General features: G+C 40.8%; 1 protein-coding gene across 3 annotated transcripts in view; it reads left to right on the top strand.

Annotated features, from left to right (window-relative positions):
- The window catches only part of LOC114648067 (hippocalcin-like protein 1), a 205,577-nt gene that overhangs the window by 78,659 nt on the left and 101,282 nt on the right, over positions 1-25,636 (top strand). For 2 of the 3 annotated variants that reach the window (XM_028796869.2, XM_051924927.1), the window contains exon 2: positions 16,703-16,804. The exons of the other annotated variant lie outside the window; for it this stretch is intronic. The gene's annotated coding sequence lies outside the window, so the exon portion shown is untranslated. The remainder of the gene's footprint in view (positions 1-16,702; positions 16,805-25,636) is intronic. 3 annotated transcript variants of the gene reach the window in all.

Raw genomic sequence — 25,636 nt, 5'->3', positions numbered from 1 at the left:
CATGCTTGTAAAGCAAAATAATGGGTAGTGGCATTTTCTCCAAATGATCTTTCTTATGGCAAACTGCAAGAGAGGGTGACATGGTAGAAAGTGAAAAGGACAATGGCAACATCTTTTGAACATGAAGTGCATTGCTGATGCTGCTAATAGGAAGAAGAAGACGAATATCAGTGCCATCTGCTGAAAGTCAAGTGCTAGTTTGCCTATTTTGATAATTTCACTGGCAGTATAATTTCAGAAATAATTAATTAATTCGTTCCAAACGTGCAGTAACATACAGTATTTCTTTTTTTAATAACTAGAGATTTAAAAAATACATATGTACATGCATACATTCTCAAACCTACTTAATCCAGTTCAGGGCTTTGAGGGGACTGAGGTTTATCCCAGCTCCACTGTGTGCATGAAAGACAAATTCTCAGAATTGGTTGCCAGTATCTCTCCAACCCGCCCTGGTTGCTTTGGGGGCTACGGGTACAGAGCTTGGAAGCTCAACCCTGTAGGGGCCCGTGGTCACCGCCAGGGGGTGCCCCGATGCCTTGGAAGCCCTGGACCTCAGCACTTCTGCCACACCCAGAAGTGCTGGGGGGAAGAGGATTGGGGACACCCGGAGGACTTCCGGATACACCGCCAGAGCTTCCGCCACACAGGGGTGTGGCTACAGAAGCTTCTCAGGATGCACCGGGAGTCCATCCGGGGTGTATAAAAGGGTCCGCCTCCCTAGTCAAAGGCAAGAGTCGGGTGGAAGAAGGACGGAGCTCAGAGGAGAGGAATGGAGGCGGACCAAGAGACCAAGGCGTTGTGAGTGTGGCCAAGGACTTAAGGGGTGATTAGTGCTGTGGCACTAGGATTGTGCACTTAAACTAATGTATATAATGTACAATAAATGTGTGTGTGGTGAAAATATGACGTCTGTCTGTGTCCGGGCTGTTCCCCACAATATGTATATATATTGTGGAGACTGGCCCGGACACAGACAGGCAGACATGCTCATGTCACCCAACACACGTTTATTTACACTACTATTTACAATTATTGTGCCACAAACTCCAAGCTTCCCCAAAGTTCAGGCCAACCACTCTGCCTCTTTGGACCGCCTCCTTCTCTCTTTCTTGAACCTTGTCCTGCTTCCACCTGACTCCAGCCTCGAATGAAGGGAGGTGGCCCCTTTCATCCATACCCGGATGTGTTCCAGGTGTGCACTGGCAATCCCGCGGACACGCCCCAGTGTGGCGGAAATGCCGGCTGTCCTCCCGGAAGCACTCTGTGTGTTCCCTTTCTTCTTCCCCCCAGCACTTCCTGGTGTGGCGGAAGTACTGGGGTCCAGGGTCCTTCAGGCAGAGGGACGCCCCCTGGTGGTGACCACGGGCCCCTACAGGGTTGGGCTTCCAAGCCCTGTACCCGTGGCCCCCAATACAACCAGGGCGGACGCCCCCTCGCGGTCTGGAGGAGGAATGAGCCCTCCTCCTGTCTTCCTGGGCGTCCCGGCCGGGCATGAGCCTCGTCCGGGTGCCACAGTGCCCCATCGCCAGCGAAGACACGTCGGTCAGGGCGACACAACCCTTAAGCGCAGTTCAACCCTGAAGTGGGTCCTACTATTTGTCCAGGGTCCAATCTGGCACCCTGGAACTCGTTTTTTCGGCACCCCCTCTGAGGTCTTCGCGCCCCTTTGTGCTGCGCCACTCACACCTTCGCAGCCTCCGCCGGTCGCGGGGCTGCCCCATCGCCAGTGAAGAGTCCTCCAGTGCAGCGGTCCGTCCCGGGAGGGCAGATCCCCAATGAAGCAGGCCCTACTGCGCATCCGAGGTCTGTTCCTGCAACCAAAACAGAAAGTGCTGCCTGGACGCCACCACCTGATGTCCCTCTGTGCCACGCACAGGCAGCGCTCTCCCCTCTTAGCAGCACCCCGCGACTTGCCTGTTCGGGACCTCCTCCGCAGGTTCCCTGCCCATCTGATTGTATCTGACGGGTCTGCTCGCACTGTTGTCTCCTCCACCGGCACTGGAGCTTCCCTCTGCTTCCGCTCTGCCTCTGCCCTTCTCTGGACATGTGCACCCAGCTGCACGTCCCTTCCTATCGGAGGAACCGGCATTCACCCCTCTTGGACGCCCCGGCAGTCTGTGTCTGTGCATGGGAAACGCACAGATCCAAGCCCGCCTGCGTCCATACAGAACGACGGGAGACTGTCGCAAGCTCGGGGCGTTAGGCACTAGGACCTAGGGCACTCATCAGCCCCTACCCTGCCTGCCCTCTCGATGTTACTCCCCTCACCTCGCAAACAGTCTGCACCGCTGCATCTGCTGTCGGAGATCCCCCTACTCGATACCGTTCATTTGGATTACGGCCAATTTCGGTGGGCTCTCCTTTATGCTGTACGGGGTCGGTTTTATTTACCTTCCCCGCTGTACGACTCCGGCCAAAGGATCCAGCGATGCGTCCTTCCACCGCAGCTTGCAGCGTCTGTGATGACACGCCCGCCTTCACCTCCAGCTCCTGCAGGTCTGCACAGAGCGCACCGAGCACCTGTAACAGCAGTGCTGCATCCTGAAGGAACTCCTCCAAGACACGCAGCACTACTGGCAAAGACAGGAAGTCAGCCGGCACAGAGCCTACCTGTCTGTCAGCCCCTTGCTTCGACTGCTACCTGCGGGCCTCCTCCTCCGGCCCAATCGGGTCTCCCCCCGGCACGAGACTGGCATTTCTTGGTCCCGCCTCTATACAGTCATTGGCGGGAACGCAAGACACACCGGCCAATCCCGTGCCTGTCACGAGGAGGGACTTCTGGTCCGCGGCCATTTTGGCTCTTCTCCTCCTAGTGCGGTGACGAGCTGGCTCTTTGGGTTGCAGCGTCTCCCTTTCCGCAGCCTCTGCTGCTGCTGCCGCTTCTTGGAAGCCCCGCAGACCAGCGCGAGTCTGCCACCAACAAGGATCCGGGCAGCCCCTGCCTGCTAAAGATAGAACACACACGCCCCCACAGGGCCGGTTGCCGACAAGCAGGGCACTCACCTCACAGGTCCCGTCTGTCCGGGGAAACGTCCCCGGCATGGCCTCTCTCAACACCGCGCCATCCCGGCGCCTTCTGCAACAGCATGCTCCCTGGTGCCCGCTGCACCCAGGTAAGGCCCGTTGATGTTTCGCCGCAGCAGGAGAGAACCTCGTCAGCGCGGTCTGCTGATGATCCGTTGGGCAAGACTTTCTTGCGGAATTGTAGGCACGCAAATCCCGCGGCACGTGTGTGGGCACACCTGCTGCGCCGAGCCGTCCACAAAATTATTCTTTTCTGGGGTTCCCCGCCTTGGAACAGGTGGATCGTCCCATCTGGGATGCCATTGTGGAGACTGGCTCGGACACAGACAGGCAGACACGCTCATGTCACCCAACACACGTTTATTTACACTACTATTTACAATTATTGTGCAACAAACCCCAAGCTTCCCCAAAGTCCAGGCCAACCACTCTGCCTCTTCGGACCGCCTCCTTCTCTCTTTCTTGAACCTTGTCCTGCTTCCACCCGACTCCAGCCTCGAATGAAGGGAGGCGACCCCTTTTATCCATACCTGGATGTGTTCCAGGTGTGCACCGGCAATCCCGCGGACATGCCCCAGTGTGGAGGAAATTCCGGCTGTCCTCCCGGAAGCACTCCGGGTGTTCCCTCTCTTCTTCCCCCCAGCACTTCCTGGTGTGGCGGAAGTACTGGGGTCCAGGGTCCTTCAGGCAGGGGGATGCCCCCTGGCGGTGACCACAGGCCCCTACAGGGTTGGGCTTCCAAGCCCTGTACCCATGGCCCCCAATACAACCAGGGCGGACGCCCCCTCGTGGTCTGGAGGAGGAATGAGCCCTCTTCCTGTCTTCCTGGGCGTCCCGGCTGGGCATGAGCCCCGTCCGGGTGCCACAATATATATACATATATATATCTATATATATATATATATATATATATATATATATATATATATATATATATATATATACAGTAATCCCTCCTCCATCGCAGGGGTTGCGTTCCAGAACCCCCCGCGAAAGGTGAAAATCCGGGAAGTAGAAACCATATGTTTATATGGTTATTTTTATATTGTCATGCTTGGGTCACAGATTTGCACAGAAACACAGGAGGTTGTAGAGAGACAGGAACTTTATTCAAACACTGCAAACAAACATTTGTCTCTTTTTCAAAAGTTTAAACTGTGCTCCATGACAAGACAGAGATGACAGTTCCGTCTCACAATTAAAAGAATGCAAACATATCTTCCTCTTCAAAGGAGTGCACGTCAGGAGCAGATAATGTCAGAGAGAGAGAGAAAAGCAAACAAATCAATAGGGCTGTTTGGCTTTTAAGTATGCGAAGCATCGTGGCACAAAGCTGTTGAAGGCGGCAGCTCACACCCCCCTCCGTCAGTAGCAGAGAAAGAGAGAGAGAGACAGATAAAAACAAACAATCAAAAATCAATACGTGCCCTTCGTGCTTTTAAGTATGCGAAGCACCGTGCAGCATGTCGTTTCACGAAGCAGCTGCACAGAAGGGAGCAACGTGAAGATAATCTTTCAGCATTTTTAGACGAGCGTCCGTATCGTCTAGGTGTGCGAACAGCCTCCCTGCTCAATCCCCCTACGTCAGGATCAGAGAATGTCAGCGCAAGAGAGAGAGAGAGAAAAGTAAGTTGGGTAGCTTCTCAGCCATCTGCCAATAGCGTCCCTTGTATGAAATCAACTGGGCAAACCAACTGAGGAAGCATGTACCAGAAATTAAAAGACCCATTGTCCGCAGAAATCCGCGAACCAGCAAAAAATCCACGATATATATTTAAATATGCTTACATATAAAATCCGCGATAGAGTGAAGCCGCGAAAGGCGAAGCGTGATATAGCGAGGGATTACTGTGTATATATATATATATATATATATATATATATATATATATATATACTGTGTATATACAGTGCATCCGGAAAGTATTCACAGCGCATCACTTTTTCCACATTTTGTTATGTTACAGCTTTATTCCAAAATGGATTAAATTCATTTTTTTCCTCAGAATTCTACATACAACACCCCATAATGACAATGTCAAAAAGTTTACTTGAGGTTTTTGCAAATTTATTAAAAATAAAAAAAATAAAAATTGAGAAAGCACATGTACATAAGCATTCCTAACCTTTGCCGTGAAGCTCGAAATTGAGCTCAGGTGCATCCTGTTTCCCCTGATCATCCTTGAGATGTTTCTACAGCTTAATTGGAGTCCACCTCTGGTAAATTCAGTTGACTGGGTATGATTTGGAAAGGCACACACCTGTCTATGTAAGGTCCCACAGTTGACAGTTCATGTCAGAGCACAAACCAAGCATGAAGTCAAAGGAATTGTCTGTAGACCTCTGAGACAGGATTGTCTCGAGGCACATATCTGGGGAAGGTTACAGAAAAATTTCTGCTGCTTTGAAGGTACCAATGAGCACAGTGGCTTCCATCATCCGTAAGTGGAAGAAGTTCGAAACCACCAGGACTCTTCCTAGAGCTGGCCGGCCATCTAAACTGAGCGATCGGGGGAGAAGGGCCTTAGTCAGGGAGGTGACCAAGAACCCGATGGTCACTCTGTCAGAGCTCCAGAAGGACAACCATCTCTGCAGCAATCCACCAATCAGGCCTGTATGGTAGAGTGGCCAGTCTGAAGCCACTCCTTAGTAAAAGGCACATGGCAGCCCGCCCGGAGTTTGCCAAAAGGCACTTGAAGGACTCTCAGGCCATGAGAAAGAAAATTCTCTGGTCTTCAGCAGCAGGAACTGGGAGACTAGTCAGGATAAAAGGAAAGATGACTGCAGCAATGTACAGAGACATCTTGGATGAAAACCTGCTCCAGAGCGCTCTTGACCTCAGACTGGGGCAACGGTTCATCTTTCAGCAGGACAACGACCCTAAGCACACAGCCAAGATATCAAAGGAGTGGCTTCAGGACAACTCTGTGAATGTCCTTGAGTGGCCTTGAGAGGTGCTGCAAAGAGGAATGGGCGAAACTGGCCAAGGATAGGTGTGCCAAGCTTGTGGCATCATATTCAACAAGACTTGAGGCTGTAATTGTTGCCAAAGGTGCATCGACAAAGTATTGAGCAAAGGCTGTGAATACTTATGTACATGTGATTTCTCAGTTTTTTTATTTTTAATAAATTTGCAAAAACCTCAAGTAAACTTTTTTTTTTTTTTAATATTTTTATTTTATTAATTTTCATTGTAATCATTCAATACAAACAGATCAATTTATAACCCAACAAATTTGAAGACAAATCAAACCCCACCCCTACAAGTAAACTTTTTTCATGTTGTCATTATGGGGTGTTGTGTGCAGAATTCTGTGGGAAAAAAATGAATTTAATCCGTTTTGGAATAAGGCTGTAACATAACAATAGGTGGAAAAAGTGATGCGCTGTGAGTACTTTCTGGATGCACTGTATGCCATAGTCAAGTAAAGATCTGCAGAATTGCATTGTGGCAGGATGTCCCCTGGAAATCAAACAAGTTTTGACTGTCCTTTGATATCAATGACAGAAGAAAATGTTTTTATCTTGGAACAAATAGAAAACTAATGAAGTGATGGTGCATGTGGTAGCAGGCACTCTTGGGAATCAGTTATGGGTCAGTTGGCTCTGTTCTTTATGAACAGTTGAAAATGAGTAGTGAATGAGCATATTGGATATCTAGAATGTCCAGAACTCCTGAAGTGAAGCATCATTGTATTCAGTGTTTCATTGAGAATCTCAGCCTAATTCATTCAGTTGGGAAAGTGTAAAAAGCCTTTCATTACTTAGGATGAAGTTTGGTTACATCACTGGGATCCAGAGTACAAAAAGCAGTCAAAAACATTTGAGGCATAGTATTATGCATTGAAATGTGATCTCAGCATGCATGTTTGGGCATCTGTGTATGCACGCCTCATGGAATGTGAACAATGAAATGACAACATTCAAGTGGAATATGTTGTTTTTTATTTAATTTGATAGCCTTAAACTGAATTAAGGAATACACCTAATAGTCACAACAAGGGGGCTCCGCCCCCTGATCGCTTCGCTCGCCTACCCCCGGCGTTTTGAACCCGTGCCCGCCGGGCAGCCGTAGGTTGCTTTTGTATTGGCCTCTCTTTCAACCTCATGTAGCATTTTTATAGACTTAGCTAAGGGGTGATTGTTTATGACCTTAGTGACGTTTCTCATTATAAGCTCCGTGCATTGTTTGTTTTCAGGAAGGTTCATTCGTTGATAGATTGCGTCATCTGGATCTAAGATGTATATTTCTGCAAATTTGCGTTCGTGATTTGTTTCAGGGTGCACTGTTCCAATGCGATGTAATATTTGTCCACATACGTGAAAGCAGTATGGGCCATTGCCAAGCTGGTGGCCTGATATTTACTGCGGTAGATGCAAAAGCAAATGAACCATTGTAGGATCTAATGCAGTTCATAAAGTTTTTACTTTCAGGTACATTGTTAGTCTAACTTGACCCTTTTGACAACAACGTGTAACTCATTAGTTGTATTGCCAGTTGTTTCTTCAGGGAAGTTAATGTCCAGTATTTGGGATGTGTTGTTTTGGAGCTGTAACTGCGTTGCTTGTGTTGTGTGAGAAGCGCGTTGTAGTCGCCGGCGTTCATTGTTTTTATGGAGCCGGGCCCGTGTTTGTATGCCGGTCAGTCGAGCTCTCTCTTTTTGGAGCCGTGCCTGCTTGTTTTCCGGCATTTCAGACGCGCGTTGTAGACGTCTGCGTTCATTGATATTTTCCCGTCGGTCCCGTTTTTGTATGTCTGTCACTCGAGCTCTTTCATTTTGAACCCGTGCCTGCTTCGCTTCCGCAGTTTGAGATGCGCGCTGCATGCGTCTGCGTTCATTGTATCTGTCCATTTGGGCTCGTTTCTGTACCTGTGTTAGTCGAGCTTTTCGTTTTTGGAGCCGAGACAGTTTTTCTTCCGCGGTTTGAGAAGCACGTTGTAGGCGCCAAAGTTTATTGTTTTTTTTCATGCGGGCTCGTCTTTGTGGTCCCATTACTCGAGCCGTATCGTTTTGCACCCGTGATTGTGAATTCATGACTTGTCTGTTCTTTATCATTAGTAATATGGGTAAGTAATAAGGATGATCGCACTTACTGTTAATAGGGAGTGTTTTCTGTGGTTGTACAGTTAATAGTGCATCACTGTAATTAGATTCACCTATGCTGTATAGTTTGTACGTGTTCAGATGACGTATGTTTAATACGGAGCGTTCGTTTCTTCTTATTATTACCCATCAGGTGTTGCGTCTGTGTTATCTGTGGTTGTTCTGTTAATATTGCATCACTGTAATGTGATTCCAATATGTAGTGTAGTCCGGTTTCTTGTTGTTTATGTATGATGTCGGGTGTCCGCGTGCAGTTTTTTAGAAGTGCGTGGATTATGCTGTGTAGTGTGTACGTTGATTTCAGATGCGCGTTGTAGGCGAATGCTCCTATTGTAGTATCTGCCGTTTTCCGTACCACAATTCGCTTTCCGTAATATCTCGGGGTTGATGTGTGACCCTTTGTGGACTCCGTAGTCTGTCCCGTTTTACTCTGGTGCGGGGGGGGGTGACTCCTCTTTTTACGTACCATCTCGGGCTTGATTTGTGAACCTTTGTGGACTCCGTAGTATGTCCCGTTTCACTGTGGGGCGGGGATAATGTGATTCAAATATGTTGTTTTGTCCGTATTTGTGGGGTTTCTGTATGATGTCGGGTGTCTGCTTGTGGTTGCTCTTTCGTTTTTGAGTGGTAATCTCGGGCTTGATGGGTGACCCTTTGTGGACTCCGTAGTCTGTCCCGTTTCACTCGGGGGCATGGGTCTGACTCCTCTTTTTTGTGTGCTATGGGCGTGTTGCCTCATTTCTTATTTATGTTAGTGTGTGTACTCCGTAGTCTGTTCCGTTTCACTCTGGGGCGTGGATCTGACTCCTTTTTTGTGTGCTATGGGCTTTATGTGGCGCCTGCGTCTGACTCCTCATTTTTGTGTGCTATGGGCGCGTTGCCTCATTTCTTATTTCTGTTAGTGGAGGGGGGCTTTGTGTCTCATTTCTTATTTATGTTAGTGTGTGTACTCCATAGTCTGTCCCGTTTCACTCTGGGGCATGGGTCTGACTCCTCTTTTTTGTGTGCTATGGGCTTTGTGTGGCGCCTGCGTCTGACTCCTTTTTTTTGTGTGCTATGGGCGCGTTGCCTCATTTCTTATTTCTGTTAGTGGAGGGGGGCTTTTGTGTGTTTTTTGCGTTCACGGGCAGGTCCCTGCGTCCATATCCGGTTTACCATTCTCGTTTAGTAATATGGATAAGGATCTGGCTAGATAGTGGTATGTAGTGTTGAAAAGTAATTTTAATGTATTTTCATGATGGAAACAATTATACTGAAATTCAGCTATTATGCTGAATCTGCAATGCTGGGATCACCCTAGAAAGATGACTAGCAGTGTTTAAGTTGTTCCAAGGTGGCAAGGGCAGTTCTGGCAAATATTGCAATGGATACATCAAAACAATGGAAGAGAGCCTTATTTGTGCATCATGCAGGTCTGGATGTACAGGATGTATTTTCTGCTCTTGAAAACAAATGACAGTTAACATATTACAACAATACATTAGCTACATTGCCTGTATATTTCATGCCACAGGTGAACACTGAAATTGCAAGGCTAACTTTCTGTTGTCACAAAAACAAGGTGAGGCCATCCAACAATTTATTAAGTGGCTCAGGCAAGCCGTTAAAGACTGTTTCTTTGAGAGAGATAGAGACAATCAGATTAACAAATGCCGTATTAAGCAATTGTAGTTTGGAGTACCTGCGGAGGAAATTGCTGCAAGAAGGCTTAGGGCTCATGTTAGCATGGTCACTTGAGATAGCTGCACAATGTAGGCATGTGAAACTGCAATTGTCTTCCATGTTTGTTGAAAAGTATTCTAAAAAGAGAGAAGAAAACCACACATGGTGCAACAAGAATTCAGAGTAAGTATTAGTAATGTCAGGAGAAGCAAGATATGAAGAAAAAAAAAGTATGCTACTGATGCTGTGAGGAAGATTGCTTTACAAAGGATACATCATGCAGAAAATACAACAATAACAATGTTAGGGAAATGTCCAAATGTACAAAAACACAGACTCATATTTAAGTGTGTTGATTTAAACCTAGACAGAATTGACTATACATTTGTTGTAAAAGACAGTGGCCCAAATAAAATTTGGTTCACATTTGGAGGGGCCAGTTTGAAAATATTAGTTGACTCAGGTACAACAGCCAGTGTTATTGAAGCAACATAGGACATGGTAATGGTTAACTAAGTTAAATGTCATTCCACAAAGACAGAGAAATCACTGTACACCTGTGCATCAGTGTAACATATGGAGTGAACAGAGGGAGGTGCAGCACTCATTCTAAATCCTCAATAATATGTGGTGAGGATGATCTATTACTATACAGAGAGACCACTGTCAGAAAAAGATGAGCTTTAATTTGCAGTGGACAGAGCCATAGTGGCATACATGATAATACAGATTCAACAGCACACTCCTGCTGTGTTGAGAGAATTGGATATGCTCAACTCAAAGCAAATTAGTTTACACAACCATTTTATCTTAGAGAGATAGTTGAGGCTAATATCAAAAAGCTGTTAGAACTGGACATCATAGAACAATGAACGATGTAAGAATGACATACTCAAAGTAAAGTTTCCTGGGACTAGTATGATAAATCAGCAGATTCATCCTGCTGTATGCTACCATTTTTGAACCACTGAGGAGGTTTACAAAGAAAGATACAAAGTTTATATTTAGAACTGAACAAAAACAAACTTCTCAGGTGTTAAACCAGAACCTGGAATTTAAGCTTATTTTGACAAACAAGCCTCTACCAAAATAACAACAGATGCTAGCTCTGTACTGTATGCATACTGTATTAGAGTGCTAGGTGCAGAAGCAGAAGGGAGAGACCTGTGAGTCAATGGCTACCCAAGTGTGACTGGATTCACAAATCGAGCAGAAGGAGTGTATGTGAAAGACCTTACCTCTTTGTTTATGGCTACAGTTTTGATTTGGGCACAGACCACATACAGTTAGAAGCAATTTATAGCCAGTGTTCAAAACCAAATGCAGGCAGAACCTCTGTCAGGTCTGGGTAGAGCAGAAATTGAAAAGGACATATACAAACAGGGCACAGTGTAGTATGTGAGGTTTGTGGCAGTGAAAGTTTCACCACAAGCATTTAAAACAGTAGAAGTGGAAGGAGAATCAGCCACAGACAGTGAGTTGAGAGAAGTAAGTTGCGCTATCCAGTGTGGCTACTTTGATGAGTATAAGGCAAATGCTTCAGTAGATAGTGAGCTGTGTACAGTTGGTCAGTTAATGTTAAAAGGAATGCCTATTGTGTTACCTGAGTCACTTCACCCTCAAACCTTAGCCTTAGTGCATGGGGACACTTGGGTATAATTGGCACCAAGCAGCACTTGATGGCCAGGTATCGATAGGGCTGCTGAATAATATGTAAAATCATGCCATGGATATCTGCTAGTTGCAAGGCCAGACTTTCCAGAGCCTCTCAGGTCAGCAGTGCTGCCTGTAGGACCATGGCAGGGTCTTGCCACTGATTTACTTGGTCCATTTCCAACAGGGCATTAAATATTAATTGTTGTATACTAATATAGTTATTATTACGAGTATGACAGTTAGAAATCCACAGCAGCAAAAAATGTAATAAGCCTGTTTGGAGGAAGTCTTTAGTAATCATGGATTTCCAGTGAATTCAACTACATAGATGTTTGGGGGGGAAAAAGGGTGGAAATAAAGCAAGGTGTTGTTGTTAATGTGTTACTGTAGTGTTACCAAGTGTTCATGGTCATATGAAGGTGGATGTTGTGTATTGAAATGTGATGTTAGTGTGCATGCATGGGTGTCTGTTTGTGTGTACTTCATGGAATGTGAATAAAGAAGCAAGTGCAGAGTAGTGGTGTGTTTATTGTTTTAATTCAACAGCATTAAGCTGGAGTAAGTCGTAGATTGAACACAAGGTAATCTCTAACACCAGAGAAGTTCAAGGCCCAAGCTAGTGCCAACAAGACTGTGCACAATATGATATATTTTATGATATAGAAGATGCAGTCTACAATGACAATATGCCTCAGAAGGCCCACATAATCACTTAGTATTGCAATGATTTGCTTTGGTGTTTGCAGCACTTCATGGCTTGTAGAGGCTGCTCAGCAAAGCTGTGGATTTGAAGAGATGATGCATCCACCGTATTCTTCATACCTGACCCTATGCAACTATAATCTGTTTCCCAATTTGAAAGGCTACCTCTGAGACTATGGTAATTATGGAGACATAATGTAATTTACTGCAAAAGTGGTTTCACAAGCAAGATAAGCATTGTGAATGTTTTACCAAGTGTAATTAGTGTTTACAGGGAATAGGTTTATATATTCAACAATTCTGGTGTTATTTTTAATTCAGGGTGAAGACTACATTGTCTATAACTTTTGATTTCCCTGCAATATTATTATGTGAAGAATTCCAGCTAAGATATTACATCAGTGTGGTTGTGGCAGGTGGTGATTTGACATCATTTACCATTGGGAAATCAGGTAACAGTCCTCTCACTACCACTGCTGCTTAGGGATTAAGACTTGAAAGACATATTAGAATATACTTGGTAGAAGGAACAATTAACCTTGCCAGTAGTACCGTGTGATTCAAGTAACTACAGTGACCAGTTACTTCTGAGACTTTTTTTTTAAAAAAAGAAGCCTTGTATATATACTTTTCAGTTTATATTTGTGATAGAATGAACCTTATTTTAAATGTTAAGGTTTCCTTTTCTTTAATATTTTTCAGTTGTCTTTTGCCAGCATCCTTAATTCTGTGTGTTTTTTCACCTGCTTGTTCCACTATTGGACTGTTAGGAGCTAGAGCGAACCATAGAAAAATTTCTGACAAAGGAAAGAAATCAGCAACCATTGGAAACAACATGCCTCTTACACACCCATTTAATTATACCAGGCTACACATTAAAGCCATGTGCACATAAACAGAACATGGCAGCTCTACACAGAAAGTGATGGGGCTAGGAATCAAACCCAAGTTGTTTGTTGCTGTCAAGAAACACTGCCCACCACTGCTCTTAATGTAATTTTTCAAGTAATAATAAAAGGGAAACAAAATTTAACATTTCATGTTATCATACACACCCTATTGCCTCTAAAGTTATAAATATCTTGTAGAAAACATAGCAATATTACATTTAATCAAGTTTTGCTGCTAAGATAGAAGAAAAGGGAGAATGCATAGAGCACAATCAATTATGAATCTGTTTAGTCATTCACTTACTTACTAGATGACTACTGATGAGAAGGAAATGTTCCAAGTTTTGGTTGAAGTAATGAGTAAACACTGTGTATGTGTGTGTGTGTTTTTTGTTGTTTTTTGCCAAACAATGTATTGTCTCATTTATAGTTCAAACAAAGGAACTGTTTATTGCTACCTCAGTCTGTCATCAGATTTCTTAAGTATACTTTGTTTTTGCCAAAATTGCTATAGAATAAATTGTAATATATATGGGTGGCGTGGTGGCAGAGACCAAGGTTTGTGTCTATGGAGGTCTCTGCATGGTTGTATGCATGTTGTCCCATATCAGTTTGGTTTCCAGTGGGTGCTCTGGTTTCCTCCAACAGTCCAAAGAGTCCAAAGTCCAAAGAGATGCAGGTTACGTCAAGTGGCATTATTAAATTGGCCCGTGTGTGTGGGAAGGTGTGTATGTTTGCCCTGCGATAGTTTGTTGCCCTGTCCTTTTGCTGTTCCAGTCTTGTACCGAATGATTACTTTGATAGGCTACATCTGCCCCATGACACTGTGTGTGTGTGTGTGTGCGTGCGTGTGTGCGTGCGTGCGTGCGTGCATGCGTGCGTGCGTGTGAGTGTGTGAAAATATACAGGTCAAATCCTGTTGTAACGAATACTGAAGTAATGAAACTTACTGAATAACAAGTACTTTTTGTTGGTCCAAACAAACGTTCATACCACATCATGTTAAAAGAATTTTGTTTTAACAAAATGTAAATTTCAGTATAACAAAACATTTTTTTGACCAAAAACGGCCAACGAAGATAATAACGCAATACAAAAAAATACTTAATGCTGTGCCTAAACTTTCCATGTCAAGTCTCGGGAGCACAACAACAGGCTGTCTCAAAGAAAGAGACAGTCTGTTGTGAAATTTCTGTTCTTGGGCAATCTCGGTGAGGCTCAGTGAGATTGTGGACATGACATCATACACATAACTGAATTCTGAGTCAGTGTTCCACTTAGCACCCATCTGGGTAGTTGTGTTGTGTGCAGATACTGTACTGTTCAAGTCTCATAGTGTTTCTCGAAGTTTTCTTTGAGATGAGAAAAAGTATTAGTTTACACTGAAAGAAAAATTAACAATCCTGGAAAAAGTTGATTCTGAAATGAAGAAAAATGACATGGAGAATGTATTCAGAATCAGGGCATCATCATAATCTAATGTCACATTTTCATCCTGTATTTTCATACCTGAATTTCTATTCAAAAAGTTACATTTACATCTCATTTTAATTCTGTATTCATACCTGTATTTCTATCTTCTTTTCATTTTGTGAATTTCCCATTGGGATTAATAAAGTATCTATCTATCTCTCTATCTATCTATTTTGTGTTCATACCTGAATTTCTATAAAAAAAAAACAAAAGTTACATCTAACATGTCATTTTAATTCTGTATTTTCATATGTGTGTTTCTATTTAAATAAAAAAAACAAAGTTACATCTCATTTTCATTCTGTATTTTATAACTATTTCTATATAAAAAAAAAGCATGAGAGACAGGAAGGTGAGTCCAGGTTTTCATGGAAAATACAGGTACCCCATTACTGTATAGAGAAGGCAGGTACAGTCTCAAGACTTCATTTAAAATAGGAGCTGTTACTTCAGTATTCAATCACATGAGATATGGCTGAGCAACCTGCTTTAGCTCCCATTTTCAGATTAGTAGAACACCAGTGGCTCGGAATCACTGCTGTGGCAGATGAGGTCTGGAGATGAGAGTCAGGAGAGTGGGAGGATGAGTAGGTCAAAGCCCGGTGTTAAATGTTATAAACATTGTCCAACAATCACCTTGTGTGATCCTGCTGAGAACAACTAATTTCTTTGCCCTTGGTTTACTGTTTACTGGAAGTAGCAGAGAAGTTACAGAGCTGTTTTTGCACTACTGCCATTAGAGATTGTGAATTGCCAGCGACCCCTAGTCACAATAGTATATGTATTTTCCCCATATTCATTAGAATGAAATTTCCATTATAATGAAATATTTTTATGGTCCCATGAATTTCGTTACAATTGGATTCCACCTATATATATATATATATATATATATATATATATATATATATATATATATTATATATGTATATATATAATATATATTTTGTCACACGTTTGCCTGGAGATTACCTTTCTGATTCTGCTGAGGTAAGTGGTACCACTCCAGGACAAGAGGGGGTACTGATACTGTCTGTCCCTTTTCACCAACAACTCAGAGAAGCTGCCCATTATGGTCAGCTTACCCGGCCGTAGTGCCCAGAGCTGGCTACACTTTTTCTGTTTGAGGCTTTTTAAAATCCAACATTCGCTAGAGGATAACGTCTGATTTTGGACCTGGAACCCAGCCTGGAGCAAGCTCCGAGTTATCTGTTTCTCCCATGCTTAGGAAAACCATTATTGGTTGAGCTATTCTGCTATCGTTTTTGTTTGTGCCACAGTACATGGTTTTTGTTTAATTTTATTTATTAAATGCAGGCACCCAGCTGGTTTACCTATATTTGAGACAGCTTGTGGTATTCTCTCAATCTCAGTAAGTACAAAAATCTCAGTTGACGTTAATACAAACTTTGAGTGTAATTTTGCATTGAAGTTATCAGTATATGGAACTAGTTTCTTGAGGATTGAGAATCTATTTTTTGAAAAATAATTGCTAGTTTCTGGTGTGTGAGAAAAGACAATCATTTTCTGGCATTTATCATTTTAGCCTTGAGGAGCCTGTATGTCTTTTGCATTCATTTTCCTTTGCAAAACATTCTTTGGCTTTTATTAGATAACTAGTATAACCCCCTTATTAATAGAAGTTTGAACACATTTCTAAGTTTATTGTTTTTTTGTTTGATATATTACTGCTTTCCTGCTGTTTACCAACCCATAATTTAATTTATAATAATTTCATGCTTCTTTATTTTGTTATTCTAATATTTACATATTCATTAGTGGTCATGAATAATTAAGGTATCATGATACCATAAAAAAGGTAATCAAAAAGTGCAGTGTTTCAGGTAGAAAATACAGTTAAACATGAAAGGTGAAATACAAAAAAAGCTTCTTAATTGAGTGAGCATGTGGTAAGGTAAGATGACATCCTCCTTAATTGTTGATTCACTCATTTATTAACTCATATTCCAAATGCACTTTCTCAAAAATAATATCATGGGTAGGCATTGCTAACAGGATTAGCCACACTCACAACAAAATTGTGGTGCAATATACTAGAAAACTAATGTTGTTTGCTATTGTACAGTATGTTGTAACTTAGGCAGAAAGTATCATAAATAATTCTTACTACATTTCTTGTGGTAATATTTGAATGTTTAAGAAATTTTTTTTTTTTTTCTTTTTCAGTTTTAAAGTTTTGTCCCTTTGGATTACTGTAGAAACAAGGAGAAACACTGACAAAACCAAAGTTAAACTTCCCCTACAAAGAGAGCCAACACCACATATTGGGTAATAATCTTTTTCTGCTTTTGTAATGAAAAAACAAATACCTCCATTTTAAGTTGCCTTAACTGAAAATCTGTTTTAGTCTCAATATCATTCTGTAGATATTATTTTAAGTTCTTAATATGTTCTTTGGTAAAAAATTAATCAAACTAAAAAAAATACTTAAACATACATTCTCTAAGGTTAGCCGTAAAAAAGCAGATAAATTAGGTAGTGTAAAACACAGTCAGTGTGGTATAGTGGTTAAGACTTTGGACTTCAATCCCTGAGGTTGTGGGTTCAAATCCTTCTACTGACACTGTGTGACTTTGAGCAGGTCACTTGACCTGCCCGTGCTCCAATTGAAAAACCAAAAAAAAAATGTAACCAATTGTATCATTTTTTTTTTTAAGTCACCTTATGTAAAGGCGTCAGCCTGATAGGTAAATGTAAATGTAAAGAACAAGATACAGATAATAGGAGTGATCTAGTGTGGTAAATGTAAATGTAAAGAACAAGATACAGATAATAGACGTGATCTAGCGTTGCCCATACTGTTAAACACACATTAGGGAGAGTCACTAGGAAAAACACAAAATACTGAGCATAAAGGAAAACCTAATGGTTCTTTTTGGGTCTAGCTCTAGTTATTACTTATTATTTGGCTGATGCCTTTAACCAAAACTACTTCACATATATAATTTTTTGTAAGACTAGGGGGTTTCGCCCCCTGCTCGCTTCGCTCGCCAACCCCCGTGTTTCATTTTTTTTTTTTAAGATTTTTTTTCTTTGAATTGCTGCTATTTCATTAATTTAACTTTTATTTCAGAACTTTTGTAAAAAACAATATTTGTAATCTTGCGAGTCCCAATATGCTGAATCTTTTTAATGAGGTCAGGACAGGTTTCTCTGTTTGGAATTTCAGCACAGACAAAACGATCTACATCATCAGCAGTTAATAATTTTTTTTTACAAAGTAAAAAAGTAAGTAGAGTTCTGCATTGGGCTCCTGTCTGTAAAGTCGTGCTATTTTCCTCTCACAGTTCCAAAAGTACATGGGGTTACCAAGGTGATACCCCAGCTTTTGTCTAGGTTTTTGTACAAGGGCTAGACACAGCATTTTTGACTCCTGGGGTAAATGTAGCTTTTTAAATAAGCAGACAGATTAATATATATACATGAACAAAGTAACCAATAAATGCATGTGCGGTAAACTCCGTTTTTGAAATTCTCAAGATTCTTTATTTGTCACATGCGTAGTTATACAGGACAACACGCAGTGAAATGCATCCTGATCCACTTATCAAAACCTGTGCAAAGTTAGACGAATATCAGTTAAATTAACAAAAAGTCATAGATTGAAAGATAACAGTATAGTAGAACATAATAAATAAGTATAATTATGTGAATAAAGTAGAATTAAGTGTTAAGGAGCAATAGTGTAGTAATTATTGTGCAAAACCAAAGTTAGACTGGTGCATAGTTAAATGAGGCAGTTTGATTGTTTGCACTACTGCGATCTTTACTTTTTTTTTTATATTTTCTAATTTTCCTACTTTCATATCCTTTAACTTTCTCCACATGTGTATAGCGCTGTTTTTTTGTTTTTTTTTTTGAGCCTTTCTAATTTCATTGGTTTCATAATCTCTAACCTGCTCTGCATGTGTTTAGCGCCAACGTTTGTAAGCATCATTATGAAGTTCTACTTTGTCCTTTTATTCATTGTCTTTTAATTCTGAGCCGTACAGTACAATACATAGAACAGAATAAATCCTCAATGCAGTATAAAAATAAAAATTCTAGAAGCACGGAGTAGAATTTCACATTAGATGATATCACATAATATGATTTGGATTTGTTTTAAGTCCTGGAGACCTCATTCATCAAGCTGCCTCCCCCATTTTGCCATTCCACATCTGAAATACCACTAATCCGATGAAAGGACCCCTCATTCCCACGTCCCCATTCATCAGGGATGACTTTACCTTAGGCAGGCAACCTACAATTTAAAGAGATTGTTATTTTCTTGTGAATTGTTACATATGCATTATTTTCACTTTTTCTTTAAAAACTTTTGTAAAAACGATACTTGTTTCTTTATTTCCTGCCCCGCGTGAGGATACATCTCTTTCTTCCAGGACGTATAATACTGCTTGTGTTGTGAAGGGTGTTGCGGCTGAATGTACGCTAAGGATATGCCTTTGAATCATTTGCTGTCTTTTTGCTGCTTGCTAGCTGCCTCTTCTGCCTGTCGCATGTCGTTGTTTTAAGAGCTCTGAGCACAAGATGCTTGCCTGCCAAAAGCAATCCAACAACTGCTAGCTTAGAGGTCTGTTGACTTGTTTTAAATGATGGCTCACTGCCTGGTCTCGCATGACGTTGTAAAAGCAATACCTGTCTTTTATTTCTGGCCACGGGCGTGGTTGAATTCTTTCTTGCAGGATGTATAACACTGCTTGCGTTCGGTTGGGTTAGCTGCTGTCGCAGCTTTCTCCACATGTGTATAGTGGCAGTTTTTTTTTTTTTTTGAGCCTTTCTAATTTCACTAGTTTCATAGTCTCTAACCTGCTCTGCATGTGTTTAGCGCCAACATTTGTAAACGTCTCTATGAAGTTCTACTTTGTCTTTTACTCACTGTCATTTAATTCTGAGCCGGATTGGACGTGCTTTTTTTTCAATTCCACTTGTTCCGGACTGATAATTACTTTCCTTATTTTCTGAATTTGCACCTCGATTATTCTTTTTTGCTCTTTTTTCTGTCCAGCACATTTGAGTCTCTTTTCTCCATGCCCGATTGGACGTGCTTTTTTTTCCATTTCACTTGTTCCGGGCTGATCATCACGTTCTTTATTTTCTAAATTTGAACCTAGATTATTGTTTTTCTTTTTAGCATTTTTTTCTCTCCATTGCTTTTGGGTCTCTGTTCTCCGCGCTTTTCTTTCTTCTTCGTTTAATCGTCGACGTTTTATTTCTACCCTATTCATTTCATTTCTACCGTACTGACCTTATACACTTTATATGCACTGAGAGCCCTGGAGCTGTGTGTGCTGCGTGACTGCCTTTACACTACTGATTTGTTTTTTTGGTACTGCTTGTAAGTAGGGTGTGTCTTGCAAGACTCTCGTTCTATGTTACCATGAGACGCACCGTGGCAGGTCTCTTTCATCTCGCGGGTCTTTAAATTATCTTTCGAGAAAGATCACGTATTGTAGACTATCAGGAAAGGGGACAGGATTTCTTTTTATAATAGAGAGATGTTTCCCAGCCTTTCTGTCACGTAATGTGGTTTACCCACTAGCCCATCTCCTACATACCAACAAAATACTTTCACCTTCCATTTCTCACTCAGCACTTCCCTCCCTACCTTCTACCAAATCACTCTACAAGCTCTTAACTCATCGTAGGTCAGCCATAGCATAGGGTGGCTTTAAAACCTCTCCATGGGTTTACTTCTGGACCAAATCCTGATATCACGGTTGGAACTTGTATAGCTATGGGAATACTAACATAAAGTTGTCTGTCTTATGTTGTGCCTGTGCAGTTCATTTCCCCTTATAGACTTAACATGGTCAAATAAACCTCCCCAGTTGTCCCATCCATCCCAGTCAGGGACCATATGGTTGGGAAATTACTAGCTACTGGGTAATCTTTCCAGTACGGTCTATTGAATGGACAACATTAGTCCAGCTTATTTGGCCTAGGAACATATGCTTCCCCATAATGGCATGCAAGTCTATTACATATTTGCTTACTTAGCTTGGTTTTTCCTTTAGTCAATATTGAGAAATTATGTTAATCACCTCTGGCATATGTTGCATTGCTTTTCCCCTAATTTCTCAGGAGAATATTACAGAGCTCCTCATTTATCACCACTAAGTCTCTCCCACAGTGATATCTTTGGAGAATGCACTTTGCAGCAGTCAGAAACATGAACATCCTTTGCCAGTGTTTACTGTTCAGATATTTCCAATTTGCTGACTTCCTGTAGATGTACTTACTCTCTGACAACTCCCCGCCCTACTGTATTTGTGCCAGGTGTTACAGGAAGAAACAGTACCTGAACATAGAGAATTCCTACAGTTTTTTTAATGTTTCACTCAAATTAAGAAAAACTGTTTCTCAGTAGTGAATGATGGTTTGGGAATAATTTTGGAGGTTTTTTTCTCTTACTAGTTCGCTGTTAGTTACATACTTAATGGTTTTTATTTTTGAGAACTGATTACAACTAAGCAATATTTCTGTTAGCTACTTCAGTTTAGGTTCAACCTTTTAATCTGGAAAATATTTATTCCTGCCAAAACCTTGAAATGTAATTTGTGAATATATGTTCAGGATATCAGCTCAAAAGCTTTTAAGGAATGATATGTTTAAATCTTAATTAATAACACAAAAATACTGAAAATTGTTTACAATTTTCTTTAGAGGGGATTTTGGCATTATTGTCCTTAAGTTACATAATCCAAAAATAAATGTCCATTACCTGTTTGTTGTAATAAAAATGCTGCAAATTGCTGAAGAGTAGCGAGTACCACAAAAAAAGCACAGTGGCATGCAAAAGTTTGGGCATCCTTGCTGATTACCAAAAAGGTATTATGGCTGCGTTTTCCCAAAGTTTCTAAAGTTCTGCAGCTCTAACTTAAAAAATGGGATTCAACAAAGGCCTGACGCGCAGAAATGATTCCACAGACAAAATATCTTTGTTTTTAAGTGTTTAGTTAAGTTTCAAAGTAAAACAGTTCACACAAAAAAGAAAATTAAAATAGCAAAAAAAAAGGAAAAATTATAATAAGAAAAATTTAGTTCTAAGCTTAATCTTGTTACATCTTAAATCGTTACTAATCACTTTTAATTTATGAACCATTTCAAAAAGTTTCCGAACCATTTCAAAGCAGTCAGAAAACTGTATGCTTATCCCATTTCTTACTTGAAAATGGGTCTTTCAAGTCCCTGCTTACTGGGACCTGTTCTAAACACAACAGAATCTAATATCACACTGTTTCTCAGTTATAGGAAGAAGGTTCTATTTCTTACTAACTTATAGGGGGAAAAGACTATACCACTGTCTATGACTATGGAATAAATTATATTCTATTCAAATTAAGCAAACATTAATTTGAGTTTAACTCAAAACTTTTAACTTTCTAAGATTGGCTCTTAACAGGCATAAAGCTAAAGATGACACATTTCTTTTCAGCATTTTATGCAAGATTAGTGTATTGTTTTTGTTTTGTACAATTGTAAAGTGGTAAAAGCAAAGAGAGCACCATGCAAAAGTTTGGGCATCCCAAGATATTTGAGGTCTCATGTAACTTTTACAAAGGTCTCAGACCTTAATTAGCTCATTAGGGCTATGGCTTGTTCACAGTCATCTTTAGGAAACTGCAGGGGATTCAAATTGCAAAGCTGTGTAAATTCTCGCAATCCTCAAACCTTGTTTTTTTTGTAAACTTAAAGCACCATGAATTTCTGACATTTGAAATTTGAATAAATTTGACTCATCGATTAAATATTGCTCTTTAGTAATACTTAACCAGCTTTTTTTAGCCTTTTAACCAGCTAATGATGCATATATAAAATCTAGCACGTGTTACAGAAAGTGGCTCACAGATGAACCAGACTTTAAATGCATGTTATTACAAAAACAGCTTTAAAGAGTTTGTTTATGGTAAATGGAAATATTGTTGAATTATCTTGAAATTAACTAATTCAGAAGTACATATATAATAATGTTTAAATGTTTATATAAGTATGGATTTTAAACTGTTTTTTTCAGTTACTGAACAAGAAAATGTCAAAATAAAATGTGCATATACTAAGATAACTCAGGTAGTTTATGATGATACCATTCTTTGTAAACTCTATGAAGAAATCCTTCAAAGAACATTGGTCCTCACAGAGACATCATCTGTGCCCATGACACTGAGTGGCTGTGTTTGAAGAGAATAAAACGAGCTAAGAAGCATCCTGTTTCTCATCACCATAAGGATGCATTCTCCATTCTTCTCAGGTTGATTGAGTTTGTACTTGCCATTCCAATTTACACTGCTGATGTAGAGAAGGTTTTTAGTGCTCAAATATTTTGAAGACTTTAAAACTGTCTAAGCCCCAAAAAAGATTGGAAAGATTTTGATTATTGAACTAGAGATAGTTAGTGGGGGAAAAAATCACAAAAAAAATTTGCAAAGTAAAAATTAAGCAAGATAAATGCCAAGATGCTGCATGAATGTTACTTACTATCAACAAGTTCATCATTGTCTTTTAGCCATGTTTTCGTAAATGTTTATGATGTAACAAGAAAGTTAGAGACGTTATGTCCATTAGATAATTTTATGTTGACAAGTTTTGTGAAGTTTTGTCTTTTATACTTTAATATAATAATGTTGACAGTTACACGTTTTTGAGGAATATTTTACTCTTTATTTGTAAAGTATTTCTGACTCTCAAACAATAAAGTGTTATATTTAATACATTTTAAGTGTAAAAGTGAATTACTTTTTGTTGTGAAACCTCAGAATTGAGGAATAACCTCTTTAAATAACTTAAGGTGGTAAAAAATTACTCCTTAAGGAACGATCAATAAAGACAACTTTATGTTCAAGCATTGTTATGTCAATCATTTCAAAAAGAGACCTGGTGGTATCCACTCATTGCTGTTTACAATGTCCTTGGGACTTGCAGTCCTGTACGTCTTTGTACTATAAAATCTTGAATTGAGCTTATGTAGTAACATTGTTACTGTTTTGTACTGATCAGACATTGTCTGTAAAGTTCTCTTTTATGCGCATTTATTCTTGTTTGTATTAGAAAATATTCCTTTGAATGTACAGTGGTGTGAAAAACTATTTGCCCCCTTCCTGATTTCTTATTCTTTTGCATGTTTGTCACACAAAATGTTTCTGATCATCAAACACATTTAACCATTAGTCAAATATAACACAAGTAAACACAAAATGCAGTTTTTAAATGATGGTGTTTATTATTTAGGGAGAAAAAAAATCCAAACCTACATGGCCCTGTGTGAAAAAGTAATTGCCCCCTTGTTAAAAAATAACCTAACTGTGGTGTATCACACCTGAGTTCAATTTCCGTAGCCACCCCCAGGCCTGATTACTGCCACACCTGTTTCAATCAAGAAATCACTTAAATAGGAGCTGCCTGACACAGAGAAGTAGACCAAAAGCACCTCAAAAGCTAGACATCATGCCAAGATCCAAAGAAATTCAGGAACAAATGAGAACAGAAGTAATTGAGATCGATCAGTCTGGTAAAGGTTATAAAGCCATTTCTAAAGCTTTGGGACTCCAGCAAACCACAGTGAGAGCCATTATCCACAAATGGCAAAAACATGGAACAGTGGTGAACCTTCCCAGGAATGGCCGGCTGACCAAAATTACCCCAAGAGCGCAGAGACGACTCATTCGAGAGGTCACAAAAGACCCCAGGACAACGTCTAAAGAACTGCAGGCCTCACTTGCCTCAATTAAGGTCAGTGTTCACGACTCCACCATAAGAAAGAGACTGGGCAAAAACGGCCTGCATGGCAGATTTCCAAGACGCAAACCACTGTTAAGCAAAAAGAACATTAGGGCTCGTCTCAATTTTGCTAAGAAACATCTCAATGATTGCCAAGACTTTTGGGAAAATACCTTGTGGACTGATGTGTCAAAAGTTGAACTTTTTGGAAGGCAAATGTCCCGTTACATCTGGCGTAAAAGGAACACAGCATTTCAGAAAAAGAACATCATACCAACAGTAAAATATGGTGGTGGTAGTGTGATGGTCTGGGGTTGTTTTGCTGCTTCAGGACCGGAAGGCTTGCTGTGATAGATGGAACCATGAATTCTACTGTCTACCAAAAAATCCTGAAGGAGAATGTCCGGCCATCTGTTCGTCAACTCAAGCTGAAGCGATCTTGGGTGCTGCAACAGGACAATGACCCAAAACACACCAGCAAATCCACCTCTGAATGGCTGAAGAAAAACAAAATGAAGACTTTGGAGTGGCCTAGTCAAAGTCCTGACCTGAATCCAATTGAGATGCTATGGCATGACCTTAAAAAGGCGGTTCATGCTAGAAAACCCTCAAATAAAGCTGAATTACAACAATTTTGCAAAGATGAGTGGGCCAAAATTCCTCCAGAGCGCTGTAAAAGACTCATTGTAAGTTATCGCAAACGCTTGATTGCAGTTATTGCTGCTAAGGGTGGCCCAACCAGTTATTAGGTTCAGGGGGGCAATTACTTTTTCACACAGGGCCATGTAGGTTTGGATTTTTTTTTCTCCCTAAATAATAAAAACCACCATTTACAAACTGCATTTTGTGTTTACTTGTGTTATATTTGACTAATGGTTAAATGTGTTTGATGATCAGAAGCATTTTGTGTGACAAACATGCAAAAGAATAAGAAATCAGGAAGGGGGCAAATAGTTTTTCACACCACTGTAATTGCTTATATTGATGTGAAATACTCTTATATAGATTTTTACAAATTTGTTAATGAATCTATTTAAATTTGTTGATGATAGTACCATCATAAGCCCTATCACCCATAATGATGAGATTTAGTTGTGACACAGTCATGCAGAGACAGTAATTTTTAGGTTTGTTGATGATAGTACCATCATAAGCCCTATCACCCACAATGATGAGATTTAGTTCTGACACAGTCATGCAGAGACAGTAATTTTTTAGGTCAGTGAAACCAAGAAGCTGAGCATTAACACCAAGAAGCAGATGGCAGTCCACACTTAAAGAGTTCATGTGAGAAAATATTGTGAAGAGAATGGAGTATCCATCACTGATGACATGCAAATGGGCACAACACAAGATTCACCAATGCCTTTACTTCATTATACA

The sequence above is a fragment of the Erpetoichthys calabaricus genome, chromosome 3 (genome assembly GCF_900747795.2).
Source record: "Erpetoichthys calabaricus chromosome 3, fErpCal1.3, whole genome shotgun sequence".
Taxonomy (NCBI): domain Eukaryota; kingdom Metazoa; phylum Chordata; class Cladistia; order Polypteriformes; family Polypteridae; genus Erpetoichthys; species Erpetoichthys calabaricus.
Note: the sequence above shows the minus strand (reverse complement) of the source record. Positions and strands in the feature narration are given on the sequence as shown.